The sequence below is a fragment of the Euprymna scolopes genome, chromosome 26 (assembly GCF_053919585.1).
Source record: "Euprymna scolopes isolate OS-2025 chromosome 26, ASM5391958v1, whole genome shotgun sequence".
In the NCBI taxonomy this organism is placed as follows: Eukaryota; Metazoa; Mollusca; class Cephalopoda; order Sepiida; family Sepiolidae; genus Euprymna; species Euprymna scolopes.
In genome coordinates, this window is record NC_136507.1 from 100571179 (window position 1) to 100582906 (window position 11728).

Here is an 11728-nt window from a genome sequence, read left to right on the forward strand (position 1 = left end):
TTATTATTCCTAATATTCATAAATGACCTCCGCGACAAAATTGCCTGTGAGATGGCTATATATGCTGATGACACCACGCTCTATAACAGGAACGACAAGAAAACAAATTAATACATATCTAAGGAAATGACAGAAACACTAGAGGATGACCTCCAATCTGTAGTGGAATGTGGACAAAAATGGATGGTCACATTCAATGCTGTAAAGACTAACCTTGTTTCCTTCAATATTTACAAGAAACCTTCTCTACCACCAATAGCAATGACCAAAGATACATTATCTGAAAGTACTTCTTTTAAACTCATCGGCCCAACGTCCACAGGAAACATGAGTTGGAACAATTACATTGAGAGCATTGCCAGGACCGCTGCGAGGAAGGCAAGCTCTCTCTACCGTGCTAGAAAGCTACTAACGCCCGAAAGTATCCTGTAGCTCTATAAGACCACAATTCGCTCATGTATGGAGTATTGTTGTGATATTTGAGTTGGTGCATCTGCTACTAGTCTCTCGCTCATTGACAAGGTCCAAAAGAGAGTCTCCAACTTGGTAGGTCCTGACCTGTCATCTAAGCTTTAGCATCTGTCCCACCGACGAAATGTTGCATCCCTATGCCTGTTCTACAAGTATTTTAATTGTGAATGCCCTGACGAACAGCAAACACGTGTCTCCACAACGTAAATACCCCTGACAAACCTGACAAGCAGCTAAATCCCACCCCTACACAGTAGAGATCCCTATATATAAGAGAGCTTTCTACTCCAGTAGTCCCCCCCAGAACCGCTAGACTTTGAAATTCCCTTCCGGGCCCATGCTTCCCCAACTGCACTGACATGCAGAAGTTCAAGTGTAACGTGAACCGACAACTTGATGGCCAAATCCCTACATAGTATCCCAGTAGCTTATGTCTCTGATAGTAGCCCCTTACACCAAAGAGGCAATGTACCTTGTTTGGAGTGAAAATGTAATAAAAAAATCACGTATTGAAAAACGATTTTTAAAGCTATTATGTATTAATACATTATTTTAATTGTCATGATGTACTAATACACAGTGTTTAATGATTACACATATTAATACACAGTGTTTAATGTTATCATGTATTAATACACAGTGTTTAATGTTATCATGTATTAATACATGTTTCTGATGTTACTATTCATACACGATTTTAATTTAATCATGTATTAATAAACAATTTTTAATGTTATAATGTATTAATAAACAATTTTCAATGTTATAATGTATTAATACACAATTTTTAATTTTATAATGCATAATTGAACATTTTTTTATATTATGTATTAATAAAAAAGTTTTGATTTTATAAAGTACTAATAAACAATTTTTAATTTTATCATGCATTAATAAACAATTTTATGTCATCATGTACTAATGAACAATTTATAATATTATTGTGTATTAATAAACATTTTCTTATTTGATCATCTATTAATGTACAATGTTTAATGTTATACTGTATTGATATTTTATTTGTAATGTTATTATGTATTAATAAACAATTTTTAATTTTATCATTTATTAATACACAATTTTTTCTGTATTAGTAAACAATGTTTATTGTTATAATGTATAAACAATATTTAATGTTATCCTGTATCAGTTACCAATTTTCAATGTTATCATGCATTAATACACAAGTTTTAATTTTATCGTGTATTAATACAATATTTTTAATGTTATTGTGTATTAACACATACTTTTTATATAATCAAGTATTAATACAACATTTTTAATATTATCATGCATTAATATAATATTTTTAATACTAACGTGTATTAACACACAGTTTGTAATGTTATCATGAGTTAATACAATATTTTAATGTTACCATGTATGAACACATAGTTTTTAATATTGTCATGTATAAATACACGATTTTTAATGTTATTATATATTAATGCATAATTATTAATGTAATCATATATTAATAAACCAATTTTTAATGTTAGAAATGTATTAATACAAAATTTTATGTCATCATGTATTAATTAAACAATTGTGAATGTTATCATATGTTAATGAAGACTTTTTAATATTATCGTGTATTAATAAACAATTTTTATGTTATCATGCATTAATATACAATGTTCAATCTCATCCTTTATTAATATATAATTTTTCATGTTATTATTTATTAATGAAACAATTGTAAATATTGTAGTTAATAAATAAACTATTTTTTATGTTATCCTGTAATGATACACAATTTTTAATGTTATCATGTATTAATACAATATTTTTAATGTTATTATTTATTAACACAATTTTTTATGTTATTACGTATTAATACAATATTTTAAGTTTATCATCTATTAATAAACAATTTGTAGTGCTATCATGTATTAATAAACAATTTCTAATATTATCATGTAATTATGCAAAATTTTTTATATTATATTGTATTAATACACAATTTCTTTATATTATTATGTATTAATAGACAATTGTTAATGTTGCTATGTATTAATAAACAATTATTTATGTAATCATGTATTTATAAACATTATATTGTATTAATAAACACTGTTAATGTTATCATATATTAATAAACAATTTTTAATGTTATCCTGCATTAATGACATATTTTGATAATGTCATGTATTAATAAACATTTTTAATGCTATCATGTATTAATAAACAATTTTTAATGTTATCATGCATTAATAAACAATTTTTAATGTTATCATGTATTAATAAACAATTTTTAATGTTATCATGTATTAATAAACAAGTTTAAATGTTATCATGTATTAATTCATAGTTTTTAATGTTATCATGTATTAATACAATATTTGTAGTGTAATCATGTATTAATAAACAATCTTTAATTTTATCATGTATTAATAAACCATTTTTAATTTTATCATGTATTAATAAACCATTTTTAATTTTATCATGTATTAATAATTTTTTTAAAATTTAGATGCCAGAAAACCTTCTACTCTAATAGTTCTTTCCTCGAATTGCTAGACTTGGAATTGCCTCACTGACTCCTGATTTTCTGACTATATTGACATGCATTATTCAAGTGTGATGTGAAGTGATATCTCAATGCTTAACTCCATTAATAGTGTCCCTTTAGATATGGTCCCAAATTGTAGTCCCAACGCCTAAACGGGACTGAGCTTTGTTTGCGGTTAACAAAAGTACACAAATCTATGAGATAAAAATAAGCGATCTTTTGGAAAAACCCAGACAAAATACGTGTTTTAACTATGCACCTGGATGGATCATGTACTTGTTATTATTTCTAATAAATATTATTTCTAATTCAGATTTGGGATTTGTAAGCTAAAAGCCCAAACTTTACTATTACTTGAATTAATTGTACTATTAATATATCTGTTATTTTTTTATGGAAATCGCTCTACACAAATCTGGAATACAGTTGACATAAGAAGCTAACAACAAAATAGGTTGTTAAAAACAGAAAATACTTATTGATCTTAGTTTTGAAAATGTTATACGTAAGTGGAAAACAGTTTGCCGGAAGTGATCTACACGCGCCTGCGATTCTTGAAAAGAAGCTGCTGGAATAGGAAGATGCATCAAAATAGTTAATCGGTGGCGACCACTAGATCAACGAGTCAAACGAGCTGGAACAACGAATGCAGATAATAGATCAGTCAATTTTTAAGAACGCATACCAGAATAGTTTTTATAGAAAATAGTGAGACTAGCAACATCACATCTGTGAGAGAGAGGTTGCAGAGAAGAAGTGGGTTCAATTCACTATACTACTCACTTTAGGATACCATTTCAGACTAATATACAATAGAAGGAAAGAAAGGACAATATGTTATATGTCGCAAAAACTTCTATGTTTGCGAAACCACGACTTACATATATACACAGGCACATATAGACATATACATACATATATGTTTATATAAACACCAACAGAAACATGCGCATATCCACATATACGTATACATACGGTTACAAAAATCCTAAAAAAAAGTCCAGGCATAAATACACAAATCTAAACTTATTGAGTTAGAAATTAAATAAATTAGAAATAAAACTAAAATTAAATTAAATGCAATAAAATCATGAAAATAAAAACAAACAATAAAAAATCGTATTTCAAACCGGAAATAGAGACAAGTTTTTCCGATTGATACCGATTCTGATATTGCCAAAAGTTCCGATTTTCCGATTCCAGCTTCTGATTCCAATCAATCGTTCCACCATTAATATAATGCATCATCATCTATGGAAGAAGGTCCTTCAGGTGATAGGAAATGAATCTATCCAGAGAATGCAATATCACGATCGATGACCACCTGATACTGTACGGATACTACACTTTGATCATAGTTCAAAAGCGGTATGAAAATTGATCATTTCTAATGACTTGAAGGTATGTTGTTGATATTGTGCTTGAGTGGGGTAGGTTTCTTGTCCTGTCGTGAACCAAACGAGAGGGAACATCAGCGTCGGAAGCTAGACTTCAACTTTTCTTTTTAATAATAAATATTTGTTAATTACTAAGTCATTTAATTTTCCAAATTTAGTTGAGTAGATAGTGGACCCTGGGTTTACTTTCGACGACATCATGACTTCCGCTTCCCTTATTTTGTCCTTTTAGTCTTACATGCAATAGGAGATGTTTCTGACAAAGGAGAAACAGTTGCCGTTTTCTGAGTAGAAATCTATTGATCTCACACAGCGTTTGCTAGTTTTTGACAATTAAGTAGGCTTTATGTCTTGTCTAGAGCGATTTCCGTAAAACAATCAAATCGCCGAATTTAGCGATGAGAGTTACTTCGATGTTACGCTTAACCGAGCATGAATCCAAATGTAAAAAATATCAAATCCAGGATGGAAGCTATCAGTCACAAATGCAGCAATTGAACGATTGGCACAAGCTTAACAACCACCACAAAAGTCAGTGATTTACAAATGACTGCGAGCAGGTCGAATGCTGACCCCCCACCACACCTTCGTTCACATCGCCGTTCATCAATCATTTGGCGGAAAACGATGGGGAGAAACAAAAACGGCAAAATAATAGACCGTGGCTCACGTGACTAACATTGCAATATTATCGTTTTTGAGGCTTCACAATCAACATTCGAACGCCGACACCGTGATTATGCAACGGTCGCCTTCACATGCACTGAAGTTACTGTGACATATTAGACGCATTAGGTATGCTCCTACATGCCTCTGATCCAATTGTAGGATATTTTAAAGGGAGTAAAGTGTGTTGAGGAACATGCGGCTTGTTCTAAGTTCATATATATATATATGTATATATGTATATATATGTGTGTGTGTGTGTGTAATACAAAAACTGATAATTTGTTTGCTTGTGTGGATATTCTAGAATGTGGAAAAAAGTCATATAAGATTAAAGATGTGGGAAGATGTGAATAGAAAGAAAGAGAGAGGAAATTGCAAAGTGCAATAGAAAAAATAGACGTAGTAAGAGAAGACGAATGTTGTAAATAATTAAATGACATGAATAAAAAAGAAATATATATTTAAAAAGATTTTGACGTGACGTGTAGTCATTCGTCTATCGATTCTGTTGCGATTGCTTTAAACATCGGTATTGTTGGATCTGTCAGCTTGTTTTTTGTGCTTTCCGATCTATCGATCAATCGATTTAACGTAAAATGTACAAATTGTAATCCAATGGGTCAAATGTCATCTAAGTATCACATAAAATCGAATGACGTCCAAATTCACGCCAAATGTGAATGCATCTTGTTTGTAAAAATCTGTTGTGAAGACCCACCATAAAAAGACGCGGGAAAGCTAAGAGTAACACGAGTAATCTACCCTGTGATATTATCAATGTTACAAGAAATATCTCCCTTTTTTGTAAGTAAGAAAAACATGAGATAAGTAAAAATGAGATTAGATAGACCGCGATTCGAACCTCGTAAGCAAGGTTCAAGAATAGGGTCAGAAATGGAATTTTCGCATTGTTCAGTTTTCATATAAAATAGTTTAGATATGTTGTTTGAAAAGGAAGTTATTCAATTCTTTTTATGAAAACTGAATTAAAATAAGGTCAGTTAGAAAAACGATCAATAGCAAATTTAAATATGTTGAAAAATAAGTTAGGTCGAAAAATAGGTTAGAGAAAATTCATTGTCTGCAAAAGTGGTGTAGTTGTTGCAAACAGAGCTTGTGGGCCTTTTATACCATGTTTATGTTCCAACGATGATATTGAGTCACTTTCATTGATACACTTTGGAAAGGTACAGAATCTACTTCCTTAGATCAGCTAATAGTGAAATAGGCAACTAGACTAAAAGTAAGAAAACTCCGAAAAATGTAATGTGCCTAACTTGTTGACAAGAGATAATCAAACACAACACAAGTTTGTAAAATTACAAATCTTTCTTTACTGAATATTTTTTTAATACTTTTACGAAATAAATTCCTACTGTGTATATCTAAAGAGATGCGATCAGACATGTTTATCTTCGAGGATAGCGTTGGGGTCGGACAGATCGGATTTCTAGTTTCGCTTTTCACAAACACCCATGGAATAATTGACGCTGTTTCCTAATATTGTTATCAGAAAATAAAATCTTTCCTTCTCTTTTTACGCAGCCCGAAACTAGAGACGGCGAGCACCAAAATCCAAGAAGATATGAAAATGGTTTAATTTTCTACACATAAAACACTATACAACTACTAAACAATACTTATATTTCTTATAAAGCTTGTTTTTTGTTATCAACAACATACCTATATAGAATATAGCTCGTTATAATATTTAATACAACCAAGCAGAGCGTGAGTATTATACTAGAGACCTATAGGAACACGAGTCGTTCAGATAAAAAATCCTCTTCCCCTTCCTCTGTTTGATTTACTGGATGAGATAATTATTTCATGATTTCATCGGTTGTGCCAGTTTATCTCCATTTTTTGTTTTGATGGATATCATTTTTTAGTGGTAGCATCGTTTTGTGACGTCATCATTTTGAGCTTGTCATCAAGTATGGCCAAAGTTAAACAAGTGATATGTTGGTTTTTATAGTAATCGTACTTGACTCACTGTCTTTAAGCGTTTGATTCGATCTCAGCTCGAGAATTATTTTACTTACAAGAAATGAACTGTTTAGAAAACTTACTCGCATGCACATGTCTCAGTTTTGTTTTAATTAAAATATAATATTTATGCGTATTTTACAACTAGGTAACGCCTGGCGGCCTACTAGTTATTAATTGAAAACAGAATTATATGGTCTATTCCACCTTTAGGATCAACTGTTAAAAAATCAACACAATAAAATTACGAAAACAAAACAGTACAATATGGTTTACTTCACCTTTAGAGTAAATTATTTTAAAAAAAAAGGAAGTGTTCCTGTTTACTTGCTCCCCCACGGAAGATGAGTTAAACGCAGGGTCGGTTTTTATTATTTTTAACGCGAGAACAGTTTGTTTTCTTACAAACGAACGATACGGATTAAGACAAAGAAAAAAGTGTATCTGTCTGGAAAGATTCCGCGTTCTGGACCGAGACAGAGAAAATAAAGTATAGTATTAGAAGAGATACTACACTTTGCTACTAGCCTAAAATCCAGTGAAAGAAAGTTTCATCTTATTGAACTTTTGATGCCTGCATTGTCTACTTTGCTTAAATTTTATGGAACTCTCCGTCTATGTTCATTTATTTCTCAAACTTCTTTATTTATTTATTGGTCCTATTATCTCTCGCTCTCCGTTTTCTGACCCAACAAGACTAAGTATCGATTATATTCACGGGGTAAATGATCCACCTGATTGTTTTTAATAAAACAATAAACTGAGCCAATTTTCAATTCTTAATTTTTCCGCCTCATTTGTTTATATATACTCATTCGAAAAAAAAATGAGTCGTCGGGTCATCCATTGAACTCGAGTTGGAATGTTTGTTCCTTAGTCGGTTCAATTATATATATATATATATATATATATATATATATATATATATATATATATATACTAGCCGGGGTGCTGGCGTGTTCCGGGCGTCAAATAAGCTTAAATATAATCAGTTTTCAATAATAGTCAACCATATAGGAGCCTATTCGTGACCAGACACACACACAGGCGTTCAGCTTTATATATATATATATATATATATATATATATATATATATATATATATATATATATATATACTAGCGGGAGTGCCTGGCGTGTTCCGGGCATCAAATAAGCTTAAATATGATATTTTAATTTGTCCGTGTTTCGTATATATTTCTTTCCTTATTACTCCTCGAATTGTAATAAAGAGAAAGAATTAGATAGATGGATAGATAGATAGATAGAGAGAGAGAGAGAGAGAGAGAGAGAGAGAGAGAGAGAAAGAATTACAGATGTAGAAACAAACAATAAACAAATAGAAAGCAACAGAGACGAGAGTAATAGACATCATATAAAATAACAGTGAGGAGAGAAACTATATACAGTCAGATTAATAGATTTTTCATATATAGTGAACTGTTTTTATTTTGTGATTTTCTTCTTTATTACCTTCTACTGTCAATAAAGAGAGAAGGCAATAAATAGTGAAAGAGAGAGATACTAAGAGAGACGGGCACAAAGAACGAAAGAGTGAGACGGAAGCGAGAGGGATAGATAGTACTAAAATGATGAGAAGTGAAATAACATGCAGTTACTGTAATAGAAAAGTAATCAGAGAGAGTTCAAGTTAGTGAGATTATTGCAAATTATGACAAAGCAGAGCAATTAAAATAGAAATGTTATCAAACATGACTTCATCTAAAAGGTAAAACAAGGAATATTTATCACGTACCTCATATTCTTAAAATATATAGAAAAATACACCCACGTGGAAACAAACGTTGATTAACTCTGCTTTATTATTATACTTGAGAAGGGCTCTGACACTTTACTTTGGTGGATCACTTTAGCTGACATCCTGTCGTGCAGGACTTTGATCATATCCACAAATGGTTCAGGGACTCCAAACCGATCTAGGAATGACTACATTGCTGTTCTTGGAACACTGTCATACGCTTTTTAGAGATCGTAGAATATTACGAATATCGGTTTTTGCAACGATCCTGAGAAAGTTCTGATAAGCTGAGCCGTCTCTATTGAGTGCTCAACTCATCTGTTCTGTATTTCGGTTTCTTCTACCGGGATAGTGTTGATTGCTGACACGAAAGTCATTGCAGTATAGCGTTTTGGTTCAAAAATTTTCTGCAGACCATCATGAGGAGTAAGTGGGACTAAACTGGTCGCATGAAGAACACTAGACTGTCGAAGCAAGTGCTCTTCAGTTAACTAAATGCAGGAAGTCGACCCCGAGATAGCTGAAGAAATCTCTAGGCGAGGCCAATATAGATCCGAACACCTTTGGAACCTTATGGAACACCATACATGAATGGAATAACATAGTAAAAGTGGTTACAAGCCAATTCAAAGAAAATAAAAGAGCCAATCTAATAACCAAACGGCAATGAAAGACCCTTAGAGCCAACCAACCTCACCCCCATAATACAATGTGACCAATGCTCCCGACTGTGACCCGTCCTTCGTAGGTCAGAAAAGTATCTCAGTGTGACAAGACCCGTCAATCGATTCTGTCTTAATTTCACGATCAGGTTAATATGTCGCTGCTTCGCCGATCTGCTGATTAGAAGAAAAGCAATCTCATGCACAAAAAAAAAAGAAAGAACAAACTCAGTTCTCTATTCTACTGATTGCATTCAAGATAAGATATACATATAAATAGTTATATACACTTGTCCGTTGTCCAATGTTGATTTTGACAGACTCTGCTGGGTAAAATAGGTTACTTTCTCTCTGTATCGCGGTGGAATTATGCGGAAAGATAGGGTGTAGCGACTCTTCAACTGTGATTGACGCTGCTTTAAACTTCAGCTCAACTCTGCCGGTTTCGACTCTGGGACCTGTTCATATACTCAGGAAAGGGATGAGACCGTGGCCGTTTCCTGGACCAATTGTATCCAGTTTCGTCATCCCAGGGGACATTTTTTCCTTCTCGAGTGCACCTGTGGATTGGAGGCGCTTTTCTCACGACCGGTTGAGCTATCGATAGATTAAAAAAAATAAATAAAAGATTTCTAACTAACTCATTCCAAGCGATAAATGAATTTGCGCATGCGCAAAACGTAATAGGAATATGCGGCATGTTGAAATAAACATTTTGCATTTCAATTTACTGATATATTTTTACGCGTTATCCATCCATTTAAACAAATATTTTACTTGCATAAATCACCCTTGCTGTATGATTATTATTCCCTATGAATTTAAGTGTTCTATGACCAGTAGTTTAAGAGTTTATCGGTTAAATATTTTCACACAGACCCACACAGACCCACACACACACATCTACTATTTTATTTATATAGAAGCGTGCGCTGGCGTGGATGAATCGCACGTAGAAGTAAAGGCCTATGTTTTGCTATATTTTTACTGTTTTTCTTTAAACTTCAACACGTGAAAGAAAATGAATAGTTTATTTTTCATTGCAACATGTGCGCAAAGATTGTATTCAATTGTCATTTTAAGTTTGTGAAATTGGAGTAAACACAAGAATGAGTGGGTTCATTGATCTATTTCGATGACGAAGGAGTTTTCTAAAATATACGATCCGCAATTAAACGGAACTGAGTAGGTGGATATTTCTTAACAAATTAGACTTCTTTGTACGCGCAAACAATTATACTACACTCTTACTTAGAAATCTATAGCTCTTTTCAAGTGGTTGATGTACACATGCGTTTTTATTATTGCATGAAACTAACATGCATATCCGATGTTGCCCAGGAATGAATAAAGAACGCCCGTTTTCCTCTGCTGCCATATCTAAATCCCATATAACAAATGCCGTTATTTTTTTAATATTTTATTTTTCTTAGTCTGTTTGTTTGTCTATCCGTCCGTTCTATTTTTCCTCGGAAGAAAATTCATTTGTGTTAGTGTCGAATATCCATAGACAGAAAAGATGCCGTTTTATTTTAGTTTAGTATTATTGTAAAATTCAAAATATTACAAATATTAAACATTTTTGCCTATCAAATACAGACGAAAAGTACAGTGTTGACGTAGAATGAGTACTTTATTCCAAACTTCTAGAGTAAATGTGGTATTATGGTGAACAATAATACTTATTAATCCGACTAACTTAGCATTATGGTATCCGTTCGATACACAGTTAAGGATTAATAAGGATTAGACATAACAATACCACATTTAATCTAGAAGTTTGGAATAAAGTACTCATGCCACCGTATGGAAGGTCCTATGCAAGTCCTCTTGTGTGAGCGTGTCAATGATTTTCGTCATACCATTTTTCATCTCCTCAAGTGTCTCATAACGACAGGCGCTAAGGTTTTCCTTTAGCTTAGGCAATATCCAAAAGTCACAGAGAGCAATGTCTCGACTAGAGAGATGGTGAGAAAATCTCTTGGCGCGCATCTTGATCAAATAGTCAGTGAATGGATGGAGCTGTGGCCTAGTGCATTGTCATCGTACAAATGCCACTGACCAGCTTTGAAGAGTGTTGGCCTCTTTCGAGAGTATTTTCCTGAACTCCTTTAAAACCTCAATATAGTATTTCTTGATGGCTGTCTGTCCAGTATGAACCCAATGCATGTAGACCATAACCGTGCTGTCAAAAAAGGACATCATAATTTTATGGGTGGATTTGCTGTCTAGCCTTCTTGGGTTTGGGAGAGTCAGTATGCTTTCACTA